At 37.9% G+C, this 26,204-nt stretch overlaps 1 protein-coding gene across 25 annotated transcripts in view; it reads right to left on the minus strand.

Moving 5' to 3' along the window:
* LOC129755407 (gamma-aminobutyric acid receptor subunit alpha-4) overlaps positions 1 to 16,490 on the minus strand; it is a 706,839-nt gene extending 690,349 nt beyond the window's left edge. For 20 of the 25 annotated variants that reach the window (XM_055751878.1, XM_055751872.1, XM_055751879.1 and 17 more), the window contains exon 1: positions 14,902 to 16,490. The gene's annotated coding sequence lies outside the window, so the exon portion shown is untranslated. The remainder of the gene's footprint in view (positions 1 to 14,901) is intronic. The other 5 variants (XM_055751895.1, XM_055751894.1, XM_055751893.1 and 2 more) reach the window with 1 other exon arrangement.
* Between the last annotated feature and the right edge of the window lie 9,714 nt (positions 16,491 to 26,204).

Here is a 26,204-nt window from a genome sequence, read left to right on the forward strand (position 1 = left end):
ATTCTTTCTTTTTTTAAAACATTTTTTTTTCAGAAAAATTGTCCAACTGCTCTTTTTTATTTTAGCTACATATATGTTTATAAGTAGGAGGGAATACTTGAGCTACATACAAAATTTAGGTAGAATAAAGACATTTAAATAAATTATTTTATCGATTAAATTCATAACAAGAAACTTTCAAGGCAGTAATTGTAGTTCTTAATTATAAATCAGTTTTTATTTGTCAAGTTTATAGTACTAGTCCATTTGCAAGTAATTATCACTCCTACTATTCTTTGAGACTGTACTTCTTGTATAGGAAAAGGACCTCCATTGCATTTATTTATCAGAGTAAAAGATGATTTTCCAAGGATCAACTTTATTTTTGAGGACGTACTGTAAGAATCTATTAAGCATTTCATCAAATCAAACTCTTTTTCACCCTTACAAACATCGTGAGATAATCAGCATAGACCATTATTGTTTGAAACCTATCAAATACTAGTAACCCTTTGATATTAAACTGCAGTTTTCGAATAAGAACTATTTAATGATTCGGGTAAGCCAAACTTAAATACTCATAATTTTCCATAAGAATACATGATTATTTATCGAACCCCTTTTCAAGATCTAAGCTGACTAAACATCCTTTGAGTATTTTTATTTTTCATAGATTTTGTTGTTTTGTACGAGCTTTTAGGCCTGGTCCGAAATTTTTATTTGAAATAGATGAAACTATTTTTGCACAAATTTTCGTAAGTAATTTGTAATCAGTATTCAATAAACTGATTGGTCGCAAATCTTAAATATTTCGAGAATTGCCCGATTTTTGTTTCAATGTTTTACTAAGCGATTTTTGGTCCTCAAAAAATTCGAGAGGTTTATAGAGTGAAAATTTTGGGTGTAATATTCGAAAAAAACGGGGAATTCTTCGATCACAAGTCATTATACTTAACTCATAAGTTCAATAAAAGGCACTTTGATGAAGCACAATGTTCGCGCTCTTAATCTCTACGAGAGATGTTTTGTTTAAAACGTTTACATTTTGTCGAAGCTATAGTATGTTTCGCAAGTCTTTCCTCCTCTTAACAGTCATTTAGCGGAATTAAAATCCGCTTCAGGAAAGTTTGTTTGGAATAGTTACATTTTTTAACTAAACAGAAATCAACTTTACTTAGATTTTGATAAAGGAGGATTCAAACTAACAGATCCAGATACCAAAGCTAAAGCATTATTTTTGAAAAACATATGTTACAATCAGGATTTGGACGGTGGTTTTGCTTTGGAAAACTATCTCATTGAATCAAGATCGAAATCATTTCTATCGCAGAATGCAAGAGAGTGGTTAAACGAAGGTGTAGATGTAACGACAAATTTTGACTTACCAACAACCAAAGCTCTATATAATTATTTTTTAGGTAAAATGCAAATAAAATCCGAAATAGAAAATAAAATATCAGTTGAATGGAAAAATGTGTGGGAGAATTTGAATTATAAACTCATTTCTTTCCTAGATCGCTCATTAGTTTATACTTTTATAAATGACTTTAAACCAAATAAAAGAAAACTAGAAAAGTACAATGTTGGCATTTGAAATCAGTAATTTGTGAAAAATATGGCTCAATAGATAATAATATGCATAGTTTAAAATCATGTAGAAATGCCAATGCAGTTTGGAAATAGTACGAGAGTATAAAAAATTCGTTTAAAATTAAAAATATACGACATTGAATATATTCTGCAAAATATCATTCCAAATAATTGTAAAAAACTAAAAGCAGCTCTATGGTTGGTAACGAATGGGATTTCATACAAATTGAGGGTGGCAGATCCTAGTTTGTATATTTACAACAAATAAACAAGTTAGAATAATGATCAAAATTCTTCTACCCTGGACCGTTTGATATCAACAAGCTCATTGTTTTCGATTATTTTGATCTGAAAATTACTTCTTTTTAAAAATGAAGCAATTTGATAAACACTTATCCTTTCTTCTGTTGCCAAGGATTTGGGGCCATTATTTAGTAAAAAAGTAATTCATTTTGTCAATATCAATCTTCAAAATTTTATTCTTAATTTGTTTAAACTCATCGATGACGTTTGCGCCATTGATCATCTCATATACTAATTTAGTTCTTTTTTTTCTAATTAAGAAGTTCATTTTTTTAAAATTTATTTCTGTGTTAAGTTTAATGCTTTCATTTTTATAGATTAAAATTCCAAATTGTCAAAAAAAGGAGTTCAAAATAAATTTGAATTGAACCACAAACTTAATTTTCAACGTTTATTCCTTAATATTTGATACATTTTCACCAGGTTTTTTTTTTCAAATTAAGACTTCAAGATTCATTTAATTTTTAAAGCTTCAAAAAAACTGGAAACTTTCAGGACTTATTTTATATACCTAGTATCCAATGATTTTAAATGAATATTTTTTAATATAGAAGAACTTAACCCGAATAATGAGATACTCTTAGTATCACATTTTTTCTATTTTTATGTACGCTTTTTTCAATCAAAAATGTTAGAGGAAAATCTTTGTCAGCAAATCCCACCACCAAAAGTCGGGTCATTTGGGGAACTCTAACGTAGATTATATATTATTCATTCAAGGGAATTGAACAATTGTTTCTCTAATTTAGCCAATATTCGAAACTTTTCCAAACCATTGATTTAGAAAATACTAAACTTTTCGATGTTTAGGTAGTGCGCTTAGCAAAATTATTTCTTAAAGCTTATAAACCAAATAACCAATGAAAATCTCATCGCGTTTTGAAAAATTCTTATGCTTTAAGGGGTCTAACGTAGGGTCTAACGGGTAAAAAAAAACACAATTTTCACGAATTTTTTTAGAGCTATCGTTCAAACAAATGTATTCAATTTTTTTTGCTTTATACAAAGCATTGTTAAAAGAACATTTATTAATTTTTTCGTAGAAAAATATTGAAAAATGAGCCGGTGACGGAGCACTATCGAAGATGCCTTTTAGAAAACAGGATTTGCGGTGGACACTGTATCTCAGCACAGAATCATCTGAAGTTAAAAAATCAGAGCAAAATATTTTTAATACATGTTTTTCTCGACCTCAACGATTTTATTTAACTTAAAAAAAGTTTTTATGGAATTTTTGTGGCTGTTTGAAGTAAAAACTATGATTTTTTACGAAAAAATCCGCCATTTTTTATCTGTAAAATCTCCCCAAAGTAAAAAAAAAGAAAATCGTTGGGGTTTGGTATTTTATTTATAGAAAATATGTTCCAAATTTGAAAAGAATTTGTGAAGTAGTTTTCAAATGACGATGTCCTCTGACTTTAAAAATGTGCTTTCGAGAAAAACGCGTTTGAAGTTTCTGCTCTAGAGTTCTTGCAGTATTAGATAAGAGGAGATAAAGGTCTATAATTTCTACAGTTTTGCTTCGATTGACTTGAAAATTTGACACAACATTCTTGAAATGTTGTACAATAAGAAAATAAAAAAAAATCGATTTTTTGAAAGTGTTAGACCCTACTCCCACCTTAATATGCTTTGGAAAAATATCAAAGAAGGACATGCCTTCCAAAGGTGATCCCAAATTTACATTTGTAAGAAATTCCAGTCAATTGCTCCAATGTCGAGTGCACTTCACCCCGTCACCCCCTTATGTAAGAGGATTATTTAGCGTACGGTGAGCAACAAATCGATTTAAACTTACATTTATCACCTGGAACTAATCCAATTGTATATGCTTCCGTTTGGAAAGGGCGCTTTTCCAGCTGAGCGGCTAACGCTATGAACCCTATTAAAACAACTGGGATTACGGCTTCGCTTTGAGACCCCAAGAAAAACACCAATTGCTGCACCACAACAAGGAATCAGCCAATTTGATCCTTCCGCAATTCTTCCAAAATCCGAACAACTAACTTGATTAAAAACCTCACCGGATCCGGAACCGGAACAAAGCTAACAGGCCAACAGCGCCGCTTATGATTGTTCGATTACACACCAGTTGGATTTTCCCTTTGCCCGTTTTTCCTCAACGCAACACAAACACACTCCTACGCACCAAAAAACGCTCTCACATTCAAATTACGCGTGGACACTTGTAAGTTGACCTAGTCTTGTTGGCGCGAGTTTTTTTATTCACTCAAGAACGGCGATCAACACCCTGCTGCTGAATCGGGGGATTACATTAGAGGGTTTTTCTCTTTTCCTCCTTCAAAACGTTTTGGGCGGTTTTTCTTACTCAAATTTATTTATTTATTTCGGCTCACTTGTTTCGCTGATTTCGGTCGCTCCGATGATGATAATGGTTGTGAAATGTCTCCGCATCGTCAAAATATATAAATTTTATTTTCGCACTATTTTCTCCGCCAGTTTCCCATACGGTGTGTGATTGCGATTCGTCGAATGGTCGTTTTTTTTTGTTTGATTGAGGTTTTTTGCCCCATGCGTTCATGTTTGCCAATCTAATGTGGTTCGACAACATCTGTAGCGTTGTTGCTAAATCTGAGGAGAAACATGGTCTTACGTATGAACTTTGAGGTACGTCAGCATTCTTGGGAGAGGTTTTATTAGTTCCCATACTATTTATAAAAGAGTCATTAATTTGAAATCGTAAAATTGTCTTGCTTCCTTTCTCTTATAAAAAGTAGCAAATGTCGCCGTCAAATGTACGCCCCAAAGCAACGAAGTTCTGACGGAATAGCAGGTTGTCAGCATGTGAGTTATTAATTGACAGAATGACAATCAAGTTAATCTGTACTGCTATTCAAGTGGTTAACATGGAAATGCTGCCATTAGCAGATGCGAGCTCAAGCATGTTCGAGATTTGTTTTTGAATTGATTTGTGATGGCATGAAAGCATTTTTTCAACTCCATTACCTAGCAATAGTTTTCATAAGAAAACAACATAATTAAATTTGCGCCCTTCAGGAGATGTATAATCGATTTAACACTCTTATGTTGAGCTTCACCAAGAATACATTATAGCCGGAGCGTCATTTACCGCAGTTTGAGTCATTTTTTATTAAAATAATCCTCTGGTTTGGACCTTCATACAGGAAATAACCCTTGAAAAAGCATTGAACTGCTCAGAAACAGCTGGAAATACCCAGAAAAAGTATTTTTGACAGTGAAAAATGTTTTTGTAGGACCTATTTGTTAATAGAACGTTCGGTAAACAGTTTACAGGTGAATGAACGGCAAAATAGAGCCAACACTAGATCTTTTGAATAATTTGAAACAAAAAATGTTGTCGGAAAAACTCTTTAAAAGCTTTAATGTTTATTTTCGTCATGTTTTTAATTGCGATATTTTAATCTAAAACATAATAATCACTACTAAAAACGGAGTTTCATCATGATTCTTTTAAGTAATAGTAATAAGTTGTAGTTGTTTTCTCCAGGAGAAAAATGGCTTATGAACACAGCTTTGATCCTATAATCGACATTGTTGACCAAACCATCCCCGTTTTATCTTAGCTTAACTAAGCTTAGTTGACTACTCATATCCACCTTAAATTGTAGAACCTGAAACGGAAAATGTCAATAACTATATTTATATCATTTTAAACAATCTCATGCATTTTTAATCATAAATGTGTGCATTTCGAAACCCACAATTGCAGGAGTGGCTATGAAGAACAAGTTCTACCTCTATGATTGACCGAGGCCATCAGCTTTGCACAGAGGCAAATTGAACGGAGTTAAAGATTAGCAACCCATTTTCAGTGCACAATACTAATACTCTCTTTAAAAAGAATGTAAAAAAAATACATAACAATAACGGCGCCGGCCACGTCCTAGTAGTCAATGAGGAGTGAATGAAAGATTGCTAGTAAGATACTTTTTAGGATCAACAATCAACCTTCCAGTCCAGTAGATATTTTTCAATAGCTATTTTGAAAAACTCTGAAGCAGTGGTAAGACAGTATCTCAACTACAGAAACCGTGTACATACTTATATGTCTGCAAATCTACAAATCATCCCCGTTTTTTATTTATTCAAAAAATGATTTTCAAACTAAACTACCTTTTCTTTGTGCTAGTGGATGTTCTGAATGGCGTATACCGTCAGTTTAGTGAGATTGTGGGAACGGTTGCAGTTGTATTTTCAAATATTGTATAAGTTCTTGTTTCTCCAATAGTTGCATTTTAAGAAAGATATTCTTCATGAATTCTTCAACAAAGGAAGTTAATGCTTCGAAAACAGGGTAATGATTTTTTATTTATTTTTCAACTGTTAATTATGAGTTTTATTGGTTCATGTTTTACTATTTTTGAATCACTAGTATAGAATTTAAAGTCTTGGATTTTCCCGACCGAGAATTCCCGGGAATCAAAAAAATTCGAAAATTCCCGAATCTTGGGGAACGCTAAGCAACCCCGGGAATTCCTGAACCCAATAAATAGAGTTATTACACGATCTAAATAGGAAAAAATGGACAGATTCAGCCAGGAAAATGGTTGTGCTACTTTGAACCTAAGGCTTAGAATTAAACAGTTTTCTTCTAAAAGATGGTAAATACATTTAATTTGAAAAAAAAATGACCGTTCGAAAACTTAGTGTTCAAGTGAAAAACGACAAATGTGATAAACCAAATTCAGTAAAGAAACACTACGAGAAGAGTTGGAATGTTCTATCTTGCAACACTCATCGTTTAGAACTTTCACAAGCTGTTGAAATTAGCTATATAAGTGGCTTAGAAATGACACTTTTTGAAACAAATGAATAGTTATCCAAAATTTAAGGGATTGGATGAATGACCTGAAGTCTAGCAAACCAACTTCTAATGATGGTGAAAAATCAATTTATTAAAAAAATTGCAACAAGATCAGAAAATTTTATCGGTTGAAATTCAAAAATATATTTTGTTTTTGAGTTCATATTCTCTTCTATTTCTTAGTAGGTATCTACACTGAAAAATTGAATGCATTCGCATGATTTAACTGACTAGTTACCGTCAAACGAGCCATCATGCCACAGTAGGGTTAGATGCACGTTTGTCTACCAGAACTTATTGAATTTTTATTTTAGTATAATAGAATAAAGTGATAAAGAATAAATGATAATGACATCGTTTCTCACATTGCGCGATAGTTATTTATTTAAAGTTTTTGATTCTCATAGAAAATTCCAAAAAAAATATAGCAATAGGTGTACATTTTTTAAATTTTTCGAAGCCGTCAGATACTTTACCCAGTATGACGGATTGGCTGAATTATATCACTAGAGTGTCCTACCCGGGATATCCCAAGAATTAGAAAAGTTCGGGAATTCCCGAATCCCGGGAAACGCATAAAAAATCCCGAGAATTCCCGAAGCCAGTAAAATGTTCTAAGTTACTACAAGTTTACACGATCTAAATTGAAAAAATCAATCATATTGAGCAAGGAAAATGATAGTTCTTCCACTGACCATACTGACTGGACACTCGATTTCGTTTGTTGGATAATTTATCCAACAGTACGCAATATCGATTTCAGAGTGCGCATCGATCGATTTGAAGGAATGCTATCCCAGCCCAGTTAGAAAGGGCCACCCAACTTTAAAAAAGGCAATTTCTACAATAAAATTGGGCTAAACAGGTAATAGACCGTCGTGAACCGACGGTCACTACACACTACATAATTTGACAAAAAATAGCCAGGAAATGGTTGAATTTGTGTTTTTTTTTTTCTAAGTCTCATGTCAGTGTGATCAGTGGTTCTTCCTTGATGGCTTAGTCTTGATTTTTTTTTCTTAAATCTGGTTAACATATTGAATTTGATAAAAACATGTGTTTCCAATCGAAAACTAAATGTAATAGTGAAAATTGCCAAAGAATCTATAAAACCAAACAATTCCAATAATGAAATGCTATGGAAAGAATCTGAATTTTTTATTTTGCAACACTCATCATTTAAAACTTCCGTTTTGGTAGCAAAATCATCAGCATAGAAATGATATATTTTTAAACAAATGGATAGTTATCTGAAAATTCACGATGTTCTATGAATAACAGTCTAGCTAACTAACTTCTATCGATAGTGAGAAATCTTTCACAATTATTTCAAATTTTTGCAGCTAGAATCAGACCAGTTTTCGGTTAAAGTACTTTGTTTTTGGATCTTTGGTTTGCTTATTGCATTAAAAAAGTTTGAAATATTTTGCAATAATAGGTACTACCTTAAATTTAATAATACCATATTGAAAGAACTCTTACGCAGTAGAGGATTAAGATCTTCATGTTGAAATCTTCATTTTCAATTTTTCCGGGATCCCGGAAAAAAGATCGTCGATTCCCGGCAACGCTGAAATGGCCGGAAAATGGACACTCTATATTTCACCAACAAACATTGTACTGCTTTTATTATCTCATACCAACACTGTTGGTGTAAAAATATTTTTCGGATATTTATAGGACCAATTTTTAAAATAAATATTTTTATAATTCAGTTACCAGTGTCGGCTAAAATGCATCAAAGTGCTAATCAAAGATTGCCTTTTTAATCTCGTTTCCGTATGTTGGAGTATGCATAGCTTTGCATCACACATTTGGTAACTTTAGGATTTCATCAATCCAATTTTTTTTTTATTTAAGCTAGGAGTAATTTTTTTTGTAGTATTTTTTACCCCTTGATGTAGTTTGTAATAGAAAAAATGTAAAATTTAATTTGAACAAAACCAAAAATTACTGCTATTGTTGCTTTATGAGCTATAACATCACAATATATCAAAAACTATAAATTTCTATACATATGTTTAAAGCAATATCAACTTCACATGTTCTTTAATAAAAAGTTTTCCAAAATGTTTATTATGGATTTGATTGATCCCACGAGACCAAAAAGCTTAGATTTTTCTTCCGAATAGATCTTGATCATTGCTTAGTATGGAATCACTAATATTTATACAAAAACTAATATTTCTCCAAAAATGATCTGATAAAAAGGGCTCAAAAAAGTGCTTTTATCTAAAAATAAGAAAATTGCGCCTTCAAGTATGCAATTAGTACAAGGTAGTCGACAAACTTTTTCTTTTTATCTGACTCTTATAAACAGTTAAATAAGAAAAAAAATAGACAATGGACCTTAAATCTTTAGATATTGCTTGATTTTTGCCAAGGGTCAGGGCATTCTGAACGAAGGATCAATTTTTAAAAATATCACAATTTTTATCGTCATACGAAAATGCTTCTAGCTCATCTACGGGTTCATTTTTCTCTCTCTTATTTTTGGAGGATATAAACTTGAAATGACACGCTGACAGAAAATGCAAAAGACGGCGAGTTGCTAAATTAAAAAAAAAGATATGATGAAAATAAGAATAAGGAATCAAGTACCGTAAACTGGGGCAACATTGATCACTTTTTTTAATTCCTTTTCAAATGTTTTGCAAGGGGTTGCTTTTTTGTAATACTCAAAATTTAAAAAATACTTATTGAGGTAAGAATATGAAGCATGCTTATTGATAGCAGAATATTCAAACGACATTAGTGGCTATAACTAAATGTTTGTAACCAAAACAGATTTAATGTTTTGGAGTAACTTTGATCACTATGGTTTTAACGTATTTCAACATCTTCAACATTATTGTTTTGATGCCATTAGCACAGAAGGCTAAAAACATCAATAGCAGTAATTTTTGTTTGGACTCAATTGAAGTTTTTTACATTTTCTTTCAAAAAGAAATATACTCTACAGATGGATAATATTACTGCATACATTTAGGGGCAAAAATTATAGTCATTTCTCAATATTTTTTGGCCTTAAAAACAAACGAAATTTTACCATCATGCAATTCGCTAGTTCGTCCCACTGTTGTTATGTTCTTTTTTTTTTATTGAAACTTAACCATTCGAAAGGGCTTTAAGCCATTTGTTCAATGAAGGCATCCTCAAAGAAAATTAAAAATAAGTCATTTTGCCTTCTGCAAAAAGAGTTAGATAATGTTTTATTCGTTTACTTTTCCCCATCCTGTGAAATAAGGGAATTTCTACGATTTTATTAAAAAAGTTTCAACCTAAATTGAATTTTCGATATTTTTAAAAGCAGAAATCAAATTATTTTGCAGGCTTCAACAAATGGGTTAAATTTAATAAATCCTTGTTTTTAAACATATGTCAGCAATTTTTTTTTGTTTCGATTGTAGTCGTTTTAATATCTTTATGTCATTCTCGACTTATATCAAAGATGCAGTTAGTGGACAATCATTGAAAAACTTATCCGGTTAAACTGTGATCGATGTTTACTCTTGCGCTCGAACTCACGGACATTGGCTTAGTGAGCAATTGACTTGCCAACTGGGCTATATCACAAGCCCATATGTCAGCAATACTTATTATGATATCTTACCAATTTTGAAAACTGTTGAGTTTATCTTTTCTAGAGCATTCATCATCATCATAATCAAAATATTTTTCCTTAATTTAATTATGCATAGTAAAAAAATTCAGAACCAGTTTTTCTCATTCATGTAGATTTATTATTAATCAATAATTGATTTCACTCAATACTGAAAAATTTTTAAACTTATGAACTCTATATCACCAAATTAGAGATGATAGACAAAATCTGTGCAAAAAAACGAGTTTAATAAAAAATTGTCTTCTAATAAATTTATCGTTTTGGACTAATATATTTTGATTGCGTTTTCAAATAAAATACCCGAATAATAAAGTAACGATTATTAAAATATTCAAACAAAATGAACGCATATCGTAATCAAACTATTTTTTTTTTTCAATGTTGTTGATAAGTTAGCTTTTGTTTTTTATTTCTAATTTTATTGTATTCTGAAAACAGAATCTCATTAGAATTTCAATAAGTAAAACACACATTTTGATTTTTATTCTTGTCAAGAACCAATATTCCAATCGACGCCGAAAAATATTCACAGCTTGAAATTTTAAACTATAATCTGCACTTGAAATTATTAAATTTCACGTTTCACCTATTTGTATTACCTATCGATCAAGATTTTTAAGTTAATTTATGGAAAGTTCCAAAAATAAAACTTTAAAGCTAAATTCCAATGGCTTTGAAGTGCTTTGTAGTGCTTTGTTCTTTCAATATTTACAACAAAACATGGATTTTTTATCATTTCTATCAGTTGTGTTTTTATCATTATCGAAAACACCCATTTCCCAACCTGTATTGTCACTATAAGTTTCCAATGATGAATTTAACTTGTTGTATGAATAATATATAAAGCTGTTAAATTCAAGAATCAACTTTTATTGTATAAATTTTCATAAAAAAAATATGATTTTATCTTTATGATGTTTTCAACCAAATTGCTAGTTCAGAATACGGTATATCATTTTTAATACTTTTTTAATGACTTATAAGATTTATTGTACATATTTGGTATTGTTTTTATTGTAAGCTAAATTTGAATTTCGAAAACTCACATTTTTCGCACGGGCCTGTCTTGGGTTTAAATTAGTTTAATCTTTCCAAGTGAACAGCCGTTAAAAAGTAAACTCTCATCTCTTGTTTTTCATAAGAAAGAGTAATTTTAATTATCATACTATTATAAAATTTATTAAGGTAAATTCTTCATAAAATGTAAAATTTAATATTTTTAAATTGATAAAGAAAAATGGAAATGGTGACTATTGTGATGGCACGGTTTCAATAAATCGAATTTCAAAACTTTCTTCATAAAAATTAATAATTGAAATGTAAGGTTTTTGATTCCCCTTCTAAGTTACTAATATATTTCTTTCATGTATTCATTCTTCAGTTTAAACACTATTTCCTCAAAATGTGTCCTACAAACTTTATGATCATACGCTGGAATGAGTCAAAGTCTTTCTGTTTGTAAGCAACGTCATTATATTTAAAAAAAAAAAAGACTCAAATTCGATTGTTACAAAAAATTTCTATCAAATTACAGGTTATTTTTAATGAAAATCATTTAGGGGAGAGTAGGGATACTTGATCCCCTTTTCTTATTTACACCATATCTTTTTGAAAAAATTTAGCAACTCGCACCTTTTTACATTTTCTGACAGCGTTTAACTTTAAGTTTCTATGATCCTAAAATTAGAACGATACTTGAACCCGTAGATGAACTTGAAGCATTTTCGTGGGAGTAAAAAAAATGCGATATTTTTTAAGTTAAGGGAGACTTGATCCTCTATTGAAGGATACTTGATATTTTATTCAGGAAGCCCTAATCCTTAGAAAAAATCAAACAAAACCCCAAGACAGAATGTTAATTGACTATTTTGGTCATGTTTGTTCTCATTTCACAATCTATAATTGTCAGAAAAAAAAAATTCTATAACTTATTCTCTACCCTTATGACATTGCATACTTAAGGGCGCAATTTTCTATAATTAAGAGAAAATCAATTATTTTAGCCCTTTTCTTCAGATAATTGATGGATGAATATTAGCTATTGAATAAATATTAGTAATCTCGTAATCAGCAATGACCACGATCTATTGAGAACAAGAATATACCGGGATCTTCTGTACCCATATATTAGGGATCAAATGTACCCATAATCAACATTTTAGAAAACGTTTTCTGAAAAAAGTTGAGAGTTTTCCATCGCTTTGAAAATGTTGTATTTTGATGTTCATATAACCCTCGAAAGATTGATATATTGGAATAAATAATGTTGTTAAAATTTTTCCCTGTTAGGAACATTTTAAAGTGATGAAAAAAGATCTTCAAGTCACATTTTGTGAAATTTTTCAAACACAGTTCAATAACCCAAAAACCTATTTTGTAAAAAAAAATTGAGTTTCTACCATTGCTGTTTTGCTCCATTTGGCACATTTTTCTAGAACAATTGATCTTTGTACGACATTCCAGTTTCGAGATATAGCTAAGGAATCAAGTATCTCCAGAGATTGCGTAAGTATCCTCATTCTCCCCTACTGTTTTCATTGCGTTTTGATGCATCTTCAAATCTCCTTCTATTTTCACTTTGATTAATGGTGTTCTTATCTTCTCTGTATTAAAAAGAGAGCATTTCAAGATTGACGTTCTCTACACTTCACGAATTAAGATATTGCAATTTTACCTTTAAACCAGTCTTCTGAAAATCAATCAAAACAAACACTCAGGATGCGTTTCCTGTTGGAAACATTCAGATTGTATAATGGGATAGCGCCTCTCGCAACTGCTTCGCCTGGCTGGTATGCAATCTCGATCAGCGCTCCTATCAGCTATGCAAACCGAGTCGCATCATTCAGAATTATCGGTTTAGCAAACATCGCATATCGGAGATGAGTGAGATACAAACTGATCCATTCTGAATGTAGCTCACTCAGTATCTGCCTGAATTATATGAAATTCAAAATTATTTTTTGCAGGACGAGAAAAATCAAACAGTTGTGCGGGACACCATAAATTCTCAGTAGTTTTAACGTGACGGACGACAGTTTAATAAGAGAACTTGTAAAATTTGAAAAACATGGCGAAAGTGAACATCTTTCCCTCACAAACACAACTTCAATTTGATTTTGATCATACTGATGTTAAAAAACGTTATAACAACAAATAAATTTATTAATTTGCTATATATCAAATCAAACAAAATACGCTAATGATCGGCTTCATGTATCACTCACTCACTGCCTGATCCATTCACTCCTGATCGAAGACCAACAAGATTCGCCATATGCATTGCGCATTGGTGAGATTCCAATTTGATGATGGTGCTGCACTGTTTTGACAGCAAGCATCGTACGAGGTGATCTGTATTTTAGCGATGAATTGAACGATCGATGATCGGGTAGGTCCAGTAGCAATCAATAACGAAACCCGACCGTTGTACGTTCAGTTGCGAAGTGCAATCAGAAACTTTCATTGAAAATGAGTGATATTCGGAACACTGCTTTAAACTATAAAGAAATTGTGTTTAAAACCTTTTAAATGACTAAAAGCTATTGCCATTTTCTTCTATATTTAAGTACCATATTTCAAAAATTTTAATGTTACCTCGTTATTTTTATTTTTGGCAAACATAAATGTAAGCTCGTACAAAACGTGTTTAGTTCCATCAATTAAATATAAAGGGTGGACGATGTGAGTTTTAAAGACACCAAAGAAACGAAATAAAAAATAGAATTTTCAGTTATGAAACTTCCGGCTCTGTTCACCTAGGGAGATAAACACCGTATAATCGATTTAAAAATCTATGTTGAAGTCTGTAAGCATGAGTGCCAGTTGTAGGCAATAAAAGACATACACCGTCTTAGCCGATTTAGGCTTTACAGACTGAATAAATGACGTGGACAACTTAAGATTAACATTTAACACCCAGTACCGAGATGGGAATCGAACCCATGCCATCAGTAGACTAGCGATTACCGTCTTACCACGCTAACCACTCGACCACCGAGACGTACACACAGGCAATAGCATTAATACACCCGCAACATCGATTTTTTCGTTTAATGTTCAAGGATTCAAAATAAACTGTCTTTACTTGTTATACATACGTACAAATATTACTTTCACATTTATGTATTTTCTATTTGGTGCATTTTAAGTTATTGCATATCTTTTCAATCGGTTATTGAAAAGAACTCAACAAGAGGTAGACTATCTATGATTGATTTTGTTTGAAAAAGAATAATCGTATGGTACTATGCCCAGTTAACATTTGCTTTACGCAGTGAAGAATAATTTGATTATTAGGTTTCCTTAACCTTAAGTATAAAAATGAGAACTTAATCGAAATATTTCTTTTGAAGAGATAATGTTTTGAAAAACAATTTCAAGCCGAGCCTGTCAAAAATTATGCCATCTTCTCCGAGTAGCAAAATCTGGTAGAAAACTCTTGGCTGCATCCAAAACGAAAGTTACCCCCTAAAATAAACCATTCACCAATCTGACAACGCCGTGACATTCTCTGGCATCGCTCGCATCCTGAAGCAGATAGGTACCTACTATTTCATACTTTGTCGGTTTTTTCTGATGTTGTTATCTGAGTAACTACCTTTAGCAATTTTTGGTGTGTTCCTTCAGCCAAAACACCGCCGGCACCACCTCGTTTGTTAAACCGTTTCTGCAGGTCCTGCTGCCGGATATTTCCGCTTGTTGGAGATGGCCTTGCCTTGATTTTCGGCGGCGACAATTTTCCTCTGCGGCACTTCGTTTATAACCGAAAGAATTCAATTCCACCGAGAGCCACAGAAGGGATTTTTCTTTTTTGCTCGAAAACGTGAGAGACTTCCACTCGACTTGGTTTTGGCAAAACTTGATTAGACACACTCAACCCCCCTTGCTTGGCGAGAAACAAAAAAGAATCCGTTTCGACACCGACCAAAAATGTGTCTAGGCAAATATTTTTTGTACCGTTCGTCGTTGTTGTAATGTGAATTTTCGTTTTACTCTTCGGCTTAGCCCGCGTTTTTATGGCACTTTATTTCATACAATTTTCCCAAGCCTCACTGGTTTATTTTTCTCTTTCGGCTTTTCGGTATTCAAAACGTGAAAATTCACTGTGCACGATTTTTTTTTCTTACTCTTCAAATGTCTTTGTTTGCTCCTCACTCTTTTTTTCTTGCGTTCGGCGTTATCGAAGCGCAAATTTTCGGGCTATGAATTTTTATTACTTTACTCATGCATACTCACTTTTGTTGGCAGCTTTTCTCCTACCGTTTTACAAATGTTATCACTGTGTGGGGATCTTGTTCTCTACCCAAAATTCAAACTTTTATCATCACAAATGAAGAGACGTAACGATTATTTGCAACGTCTCAAACCCTTGAACACCTGGGAGCCCTCTTCAACTTTTTTCCTCTGATCTTTTTTCCACTTTCCGGTGCTCGTTAGTTTTGCTGCTCAGAAGAAAATGGCCCTTGCTGTGCCGTAGAATTAAATAAACTTTTCACTTCCTTTTTTGGTTGTTTCCTGGAGTCACCCTTCGCTTTGTGGGTTCAAATCACCGGAAATATCTCACCGAAGCTCTCTGCTCGTCCCTTTCCAATTAAGGGCCCAAATTGTTGAACTTTCTCATGCCCGAAGAATACGTAACCGTTTTTTCTGCTCGCTCACCCTTCAAGGGAAATCTTTTCAGAAGATTGCAAAAATTTCGGTGCCACAAAAGACCACCCGTTTGAACTGCACTTCTTTGAACTTCCGGTCAGTGCCTCACCAAAAACTGCATCCCAATTTGGGCACACACACGCACCAAAGACTGCGAAGATCTGCCTGCCCCTCAATTGCCACGGACGGCACAGCACCGCATATGTAGATGTGCGTGAGTATGAGTGCAGCACGGTGCAATCCCCCTGAGATGGCCCAACACAGCACACACCCCCGAAAAAAAATCCAAACTCCGGCAGTCGGGAACTAGTAGTTTGCACACCAACGACCTCCCCACTAAAGCACCAGCACAAGACACCACACCAACCGAGAACACTGAGAAGAACAATCCACAACAAAGAAACCGAAACAACCCCCAAAAACGGACTCACGAATTTCCTAGCCTAACCAGTGCAGGTCAGGAGTGAAATGTTTTTCCCATGAAAATCCGCAGCGAACTGAATATCCGTTCGACAGTTTTCTGCTGCCGTTGCTCCGGTTCCGTCCTGCTGCGAATTGCGATGCGGTTGCTGCTTCTGGTGGATTCGGATTTTCGAACGACTCGCCGATAGTTCCGACCACAGGGTGGCGCTGTGGTCGTCGAGAAGATCAGCAAGAGAGAGAGAAAACTTTCGACCGCTGTCGCCGGTGTCCGTATGACATGATTCGGACATGCGCTGTTGTTTTGCTTCCGTTTGGCTCTTTCTCTGTTGATTTATTTTCACTTCACTTGGATCGCTCGCTCTTGTTTTGTGTTTAGGAAAATTTGTGTTTAGATTTTCCGTTGTGTTGTGATGATAATCGAACCGATGACATTGCTGATAGGTTGCTGATCAGTGTGATGATGGTTTGGGGGTAACTGGCACAGTTGTGGGACGAGTTTCCTTAAGAATGGTACAAGCCAGAGAGGTCTCCATGGCCAATTGGCAGCAGCTTTGAAAAAGCTTCGGCAAAGGAAGGAGGACCCATTATCTGATGAAAATTGTGTTCAAAAAACGCAGGATTTAGTGGAGAAATAGAGTTAATCTTTATTCAGCTTCGATCGTGATCGTCTATCCACTATAATAGTAGGTACTCATTGTGGGATATGAGTTAATCAGTCATGTCATATTCCGCCAACTTCATCGTTGATATAAGTCGCGAATGACATAAAGATGTTAAAACGACTATAAACAAAACAAAAAAAAAAAAAAAGTTAATCAGTCATGTCATATGTTACAATAAGCTAAACAATGCAACTGGCAGCACTATTTGCCAGCATTGGTTGATATAACGATTGATATCTTTCTCGCTTCAATCTTCTCCCTCTCGCCAATGGGCTTTCGTCACCGAATCAATCGGCCCCCGTTCGTTCGTCTTTCGTGCTCCTCAACGGAAGTGCATTTCGTCGCGGAGCAAACAATCTTCAATTGGATGCAGGAATTGAGACCGTCGAACCGGTTCTCCGAAAGACTCCGGAACCGGTCCCACACTCATTACGTTAGCGATAGCTATTTGTCACTCTCCACTTCTCATAGTCCCTAACCGGGATAGAACTCATTTTTCAGTGTGTAAAATGACATTACTACTCATTATTTCTGGCAACACTGTTGTGTTACCACAAACCTAGTTTGAGTAGTCTCACTTGACCCTGTGATGATGTAAACATTTGTACTGTCAATATTATCGTCATTCTATTGTCCTCTGCAACCATCAATTGCGAATTGGCGTAAAGAGAACAGAACCAAAACAAACTGTTCTGGTTCTTCCACGCTGGTTGCTGCAGTCTTCTACTGCTGGATCGGACCGATCCTCAACGATTGTCTCCGGAGTCGGCTCCTCCGGGAGAAGCCGCTAGTCTCAACACCTCCCCTCAATTCGCAATTTGAGATTGCTAAACAGCTCTCGCCATTGGTAACGCCTTTGTGAGCGTCCTGTTCCTGGTCCCCAGTGGAGATTTTTCGTGAAGATAGCTGACCGCTTCTTATGATGTCCCTGATGAACGCATACTTAACGACCAGATGCTTCACGCACTGATGGGTTCGCACCTCTTCCAGATACTGGATGCAAGGGATGTTGTCCTCCATTAACGTGAAAGGAGTGCTAACCACACCCAATTCACCTAGGGAGTTTGTTAACCACAAATCTTCCATGACTGCATTGCAAAGGGCCCCTATCTCAGCTTCGGTCGACGACAGACTGACCGTCCGCTGACGTTTCGTTGACCACGAAGTAAGATTCCCGATCTTCGATATCCGATGAGTGGTTCCGATTTCGCGTTTCTGCGGAATACCAACGCCGTATCGGTCGTTCCTCGAAGGTATCGCAGAATACGTTTCAGACCTTGCCAGTGTCTATCCGCCGGGCTGGCCTGGTACTTATTCGGTACACATACCGTAGAACACATATCTGCTCTCGAACAGGACGCCAGGTTATGTAGACAACCAATCAATACTTTGAACGGCTGTTCGGTGATAACCTCACCATCGTTCAGCTTTGTCCAGCGAACGCAAGTGTCGAATGGTGTACAGGTTTACAGTCGGCATTCCAAATCGCTGCAGAACGTATTCGACGTATCCTGCTTGTGAAATCTCGAGATACTCTTGGTAAAGTCTCGTTTGATGATCATTAACAAGAAAGTCTTGACCTCTAGGAGCTCGGTCTTGATCCAAAAAACCTATGTAACATCTTTTCCGGCAATCAGGATATCATCCATGTACAGGATAAAGGTGAGTCCTCGCTTGAAGGACCGGTAAACGCAGCAATAGCTCTGCCTTGGGTAGAAACCATGCTTTCTTATCTCGTCGTCGAATAGCCGGTTCCAAGCATGACCCGCTTGCTTCAAGCCGTAGAGGCTTTTCCTCAATCAAACGTCTTTCGATTTGCCGACGTCACCGTTTGGCAACTGCATGAAGATAACTTCTTCTTAATTTCCATTTAGGAATGCAGTTTTGACGCCCATCTGATGAACGACCGTGTCGTATTCGTTCACCAATGCCAAGACGGTTCGGAAACTCTCCATCTTGGCAACCAGTGCATAGGTTTCCCGGTAGTCAAATTCTGGTCCCTGGGAACATCCTTTCGCGACCAATCGAGTATTGTAGCGACCATCATCCTTCACGGTGAACACCCACCTGGACAGGGTGGGTTTCCTGTGACCCAGGGGCAAGTTAACCGCCTCGAAAGTCTTATTCTCCTTCTGGGCTGTCGTCTCCTCGTCGATGGCGACCTTTTCAGTCTTCCCGGCGCTTCAACTCAAAGATGTTCTGAGGTAGCTGCTCATCAACAACAGCTACGTAAGCAACGTAGCGCTGTGTAGTTCTTCTTGTTCGCTGACTTTATCTCAGAATCGGTTTAGGGGTGACGGAATCTTGGTCATCATCGTCATCGTTCGGGAATTCTGCGCTGCTCTCATAGTCGCTCTCGCTGTGATCATCAACAACTACGGCCTCTGGTAGGTCCTCGACAGGCTTCTCGATTACCTTCTCTGGCTCAGCACCGACACGCACTGGCTCCAAAACGCTGATTTAATCGAAGACCACGTTGCGGTAAATCTCGATAGATCGGCTCAAACCATTCCAAAGCCTGCATCCGCTATTCGCGTAACCCACGACTACCACACGTTTCAATTTTGGATCAAGCTTTTGTCGCTTGTCCTTGGGAATCTGTACATACGCTGGACAACTAAAAATCCGCGGATTGCTCAGCTCTGGCCTCCGATCGAAACACATCTCAAAACGTGTTTTGTTGACCTCAAGACCTCTTGTTGGTGATCTATTTGTGAGGTATGCAGCGCACAAAACAGCTTCGCCCTACATCGTCTTCGACAATCTGCTGGATCATCGCTCTGGCTTTCTCCATCAGCGTACGATTGGCTTGCTCGCTGTCGCCGTTCTGCTGCGGAGTATACGAGACCGTGAATATCATTTAAACTCCTTTCTCAGAAAGTATTCACGCCCGTGGTCGCATCGCAGCTTGAACAAAGTAGTAGACCAAAGTAAGCAGTTGCCATAGCCTCATACTGCTTGAAGCGCACGAACAACACGGTCTTGTGCTTGAGCAGATAGACGGTCATGAAGTGGGTATAGTCGTTAATGAACATGACGAAATAATGGAATCCGTCAAACGTCGGCACCTCCATATACCCACGTCCTAGTGCACAAGCTCTAATAGTCTACCCGACCTAGGCAGCATGACGTTGTGAAAACTGTTGGCTGCTTGTCTACCTGCCATACAGCTCTCGCACCATTCGCTGTAACGCTCTAACACCGAGATGTCCGAGTCGCATATGCTATTGTTTGACTGCTGGCTGACTACCAAATAAGGCTTTCTGCCTGATTTTAGGGCCCGAAAACAAAGTACCAGTAAAAGTCATTCAGGAGTTTTCATTGGACAAAAACCTCCCCGAAAACTCAAATTTGACTTGCTTCCCGATAAAAAAAAAAAAAAGGTTTGCCCGTTCTCGGTGCACTTTCTGACCGAAAGAAGGTTTTCGTCGAGCTCTGGAATCACAAGTACATTGTACAGTATAATTGGAACAACTGACTTCCCAACCATACTGTTCACATACATTGTTCCAGTACTCTTAGCTCTCAAACATTCGCTAGTCGCTAGTCTTTGCTGTGGTGTTGACGAAAGGCTCTACCAGAGTTCTGGCATCAACCAACAGGCTCTGATCTTGAACCATGTTTTGCATGGCACCAGAATCGAACTTTGCGTTGCTTCTGGTGGCTGATAGCCTCAGTTTGCGTGTGGTGGGAATTTCTTGCAGATTGTTTTCTGGTATACTCAGAAAAAAACAACCTACTTTAGCCATGACCGTTTTTTCTCGATGACTCCGAGAACTCCTGAGATTCAGCAGCATGGGGTGGTTGAAGTCGCTAGTGACTAATCATAGTTCAAACCACCTTCTCGAAAAATCCAGGAATTGCTTTCAGCTGTGTTTGAGCATGCTAACAGCAGTGCACAACCAGAGCACGAGAGTAGCCCTCTCGGCTAACAACTTCATCCAATTCTTCCAGGTTCTTCCTCCAGTTGGGCCTTCGGACCTTCACACTGGAATCGGGCTTATTATGTATTCATAGTACACAATCCAACTGGCCTGCTGTGTATAGGAAAGTGTGATCAAAAGTCGATCACGCCTCCTACACAGAGTAGTCTGTTGTACGGTAAACTCGTACCACTACACATTCATGCTTTTCCATCCAAAAATGCATTAGACTGACAATTTTCAACACCTATTCAGAAACTTTATCCTACGAAGCTTATCTAATGCTTGCCTATTCGCCTGTTCTTCATTCTTTTACAAATTCTTCTACCTAGCATTTATCTCAGCCTCGGTTTAAACAGAGCGTTTCAGCATAGTTTGTCACAAAAACTTGAACTCTATAATTGTACGTCATTGTACCATCAGGTTTTGATGAATTCATCCAGTGAATCCTCGATAATAACATAGATTTCATGGACAATATAAATCCACGCAACTGTCCGTTGTGAGAGCTCATCGAGACATTCTGGACAATGAAGCGTGAAAGTAAAGCAAGAGAGCTCCAGATTTACAACGCGTCCCCGGATAGGATCGAGGGCAACGACCCCAGTTGGCTTAAAAGTTTGGAAGTTCAGACATCACTAGCTTCAACAATCAGGTACAAATCGGTCCGGCTCGAAAATAGCTTTGTATATTCTAGCAAACATCCCAGCTCGCGCGGAAGCAAAATGATATCAAAATTTACAAACATGGTGGACTCAATATCATATCCTAGTGATCATATCCTAGTGATATAAGTTGCATTGTAATCGGTTGGATATAAAAAGAGTTATAACGATTTTAGCTTGGAGTGTCAAATTGACTGCTGCGGATGAGGGTTAAACTGACTTCAGACGACATTTTGTACGATCTTTTCACTATGGAATTGGAATTTCGATTCGCAACGCCATTGTAAACGACTATAGTTGTCTTTTCTAATATTTATATTCATGTTAAATGTTAAAATTTCTGTGGAAATGGTACTTATGGCGAAATTTTCCTGGAAAATGGTCCTCCTGGGGAAGAAAATTCTGGAAAGCTTTCTTTCTGGCAATCGGAATTCTGGGGAATTTCCATTCTGAGCTAATGTTTTCGGAAAATAGAGTACAACCATTGAGAACTATTTAAAAAAAAAATTCGGAATTTTCAATAAAGCTTATAAAGTTTACTTTTTCTATTTTTTTCTTAGAATCAAACAAATATCGAATTCAGTAGATCACTCGCTAATGCCACTCAGCGCCGCTGTCGATGATTGCAACGAATCGACTTCCTTTCGATGACGACGGACGGTCGTCTGCCGATGATGCCGCATATGATTTTACGAGTCGCCGGCCGTCTTTTGGCACCACATCGCATGCCGACACTCGAAACGGATAGGCAAAAACAACTGACGGACGGAAAACTTACTCTGGAAAAACACTACACAGCATGGGAATTTGTTGATTGTTTTCATTATATCCTACTCTCAGTTGGTTGAGAGAGTTTTTCTCAACGCTCTTTAGTTGGAAAAAATCTCCCGCTCACCCTTTTTCCGATGCGCTGTCGGTGAAAAGCCGCATGGCAGAGAGCTTTCCAAGTCGAAGCGAGAGAGAAAATTCTGTGTTTTTATTGCGTTTTTCCCATTCCAACGTGCGTTTTTCCGAAACTTCCTCCTGAGGGTCCGGTATGCCGCTGACTGCTGGCATGTGATTCAAGGGGAAAACATGATGTTCGAATTTCGAAGATGGAAGGACTTTCACATGGTGTCTGATGTAACAGCAAGGAATGCAGCTGCTTGTGAAACTATTCCTAGCAGCGCTTGCGGTCGAGGGTAGAATCTTTGGAATGGGGTTTCTGGTAAATTTATTTCACGAGGTTGGGAAATAGCAACAAGTTTAATGAATTCTTACTATCGCGGCCGAATGAACATAAGATAAGCTTTATCAAGGTGTGGAGTCAAGCAAGATGCAATTTAAATTTATTATGGTATCCAGTGAATTATGAAAATCATAACAAGAACAATATCGAATGAGATTAACTAGAATTTTTTGATATTGATTCGCGAATGGATGATTTTAATTTTGAATTTTTAAAGGTTAACGGCTTAGTCAGTCATATTTTTGACAATCAAAACGAATGATTTTTACTACAGTCCAGACGTTTCGGCTATTTTTTATAGCCTTCTTCAGTGAAGAAGGCGAGGTTTACTCTCTGCAGGGGAATCAAGGTGAGTAAAAAGGCACAATTCAGGCAACTCTGCGAGGACGCCAATGACAACCCCTGGTACGACGCTTTCGGGATTGTCATGGCCAAGACGCGGAGCGGAAGTGCGCCTCAAGAGTCGTGTCCGAACAAGAATGGGGGGGGGGTATCAGAATGGGGGTAGGCTTAATAGCGGCACGTTATCCAAACATACGGGAAAATTGTGCCTAAGACGCCTAGCGGAAGTGCGCCACAAGAATCGTGTCCGAACATACTGCGAGAAATTTTCAACAAGCTGTAGTACGGGGAAGTTACATGGCCGAGGGTCCCATACGACTGGGATACGAGTGAAATGGAGCAGATTTTGCTGGAGGAACTGCGCGACATCGCTAAGTCCCTCCAGTTGAACAAAGCTCCAGGTCCGGATGACATCCCTGATGTAGCAGTGAAGGCCGCGCTCATGGAACATTCTGAAATGTTCCAATGCAACAGTACATGGATGAGAGGGTCTTCCCAGACGTGTGGAAGCGGCAGCGATTGGTGCTCTTGCAAAAACCGGGCAAGCCACCAGATAACCCATGATGTCTCCTGGATACTGCTGGAAAGGTGCTAGAGAAGATGGTCCAGAGCAGGATCCAGCTTTACACCGAAATTGCGAACGGCCTATCCGATAAACAGTTCGGTTTTCGGTAAGGTCTTAGTACGGTGGATGCCATTCGAAGTGTCATCGAAAAAGCAGACGAAGCCAGGCTGAAGAAGATGAGAGGAGACCGGTTTTGCGCTGTGGTCATTCTTGACGTGAAGAACGCCTTCAACAGCGTCAATTGGGCAGCGATTGCGTCGTCGCTCATTCATATGATGATTCCGGCATATATCTGTAGGTGATGGAGTGTTACTTCCGTAACCGCCAACTACAGTATATGATCAGCAAGAGACTGGAAACAGTGAGTGTCTCGACAGGGGTTCCATAAGTATCGATACTTGGCCCGGTATTGTGGAACATTGTCTACGACGAACTGCTGAGACTGCGTCTCCCCACGGAAGTGAGACTTGTGGCCCATCAACTGGAGAGGTCCAGCTACTCGCCACAGTACCGATTGAGAAGGTGGAAAGTTGGATGCGCTCCAAGAGCCTGCGTCTGGCTCCCCATAAGACCGAGATGGTGCTGATTACCAACCTGATTTCAGCACATTCAGGAACAATTGCAGCTGTACCGTGCGAAATCAAATCCAAGCGTGCGATCAAGTATCTGGGGGGATGATCGACGACCGGCTGAGATTTACGACCCACGTCGACCACGCCTGTAAAAGAGCGGTAATGGCGACAGCAGCCCTCTCACGGCCATGTCGAATAACTCGACGATCCGATGCAGCAGAAGGAGGGTCCTGGCGAGCGTGACTTCGTCCATTTTGCGGTACAGAGCGGCAGCCTTGAGCAGGCTGTGTAACCTGCAAAAGCTTTGCAGTGTGCAGCTGCTGATGAACCTGCGAGTAATCAGCGCCTACCTGCTGATGATGGTGCGGGGGTCATGGCCATCTCGGTCTTGCTGGAGGAAGATATTTTCTGCTACGAGCACAGGCACATGCCCGATATGCAGAAACATGCTAGAGAGGCCTGGATGTCCAGCTGGCAGTACCAGTAAGACAGCTTGGAACGTGGCCGTTGGACCCATCGCTTGACCCCTAACGTGGGATCCTGGATGGATCGGAGACATGGAGAGGTGGATTTCTACGGTTTGAACACGTGGCCTCGCCATTCTGCCCAACCTGCGGTGACACAGTAGAGACACCAGATCACGGATTTAGTCTTCAACTATCCGAAGTTCGAAGGGGTATGTGCTAACTTGCTTGCCGCCTGCGGATCAGACACGACAGCTGACAATATCGTGCGGAGGATGTGTGAGTATGCCAATACTTGGCGCGTGGTCAGCGATGGGTTCACCCGGATCATGACTGCCCTGCAGAGAAGTTGGAGCCAGCACCAGTCCGCGACCGATTTAGGGGGACTTCTTCATCGGGGAGCATCTGAGTAGGGTGCGTCCAATCCTGGCAGTAAAGCATACAAAGATAAGACTATACCTTCGGCGTGTGTCGAGCTGCCTAGTACGTCACTCGTTTATGTGTAGGATACCTCCAACGTTACGGTCGCGGAATATCCGAGTCGAACGTGCCCTCTGCAACGGAGGCAGTGTGGATAAGATATGACCTTCTCCGCGGTCGAACTCGTAGGGGGAAGAGTATTCACGTCGCGGAGTACTCTCGGATAGAGTAGTCTCACGTCCCCGTCGGATAAGCCACTCGAGCTCGGGTAGGATGACATCACCGTCGGGATTCATCTGAGTCGCAAGCGTTAAAGACCCGTACGTGTGCTGTGACAGGTGCGAGTCTATGATAAGCAGCTCTCGATTCGGCACACGGCGGGCAAAAAGCCTTGGGTTTGCAGCCACGACTTCCACAAGCAACTGCGATCGAGAAGACTTAGCCCTCACACGAAGTGTAACCAGCAAGCTTGGCAAAAGTCATCGTCATGAGGCGTGAAGCTGTGACTGTGAAGCCTCTTGGTCCGTCAAACTCAGCTCCTGCCAGCAAGCCGAAGACGACCGAAGACGAACGAGAAAAGCATTTATTATTATTGTTGCTCCTGCCAGCAAGCTCTTCTTCTTCTTCGTTTTATGTTGATGGCCAGAGAATGTAACTCTATAACACCACTAATTCGACTATTTTTACTTTGACTTTCAGCGTGTGATTAAGTGTTGCCAATTTATATTAAATTTTTAGTTTCGTTTTTTCCAAAAATGATAACACTTCTTTCATACGTGCTTCATCGAAATCTCGAAATAATTCGAGAAGATTGGTAAATTTGTCCCAATCGTGATAGTTCCGTAGATGGTTAAACTGTATACAATATAGGATGACGTGTTCGGTTGTGAACGGTTCTTCGCAGAGCTCGCAGTATATTGAGTCTCGAACTCTCATTACACCAAGCCAATAGGGTGAATAATCATGACCACTTAATATTCGATTCAT

Source organism: Uranotaenia lowii, chromosome 3 (assembly GCF_029784155.1).
Source record: "Uranotaenia lowii strain MFRU-FL chromosome 3, ASM2978415v1, whole genome shotgun sequence".
Lineage (NCBI taxonomy): Eukaryota > Metazoa > Arthropoda > Insecta > Diptera > Culicidae > Uranotaenia > Uranotaenia lowii.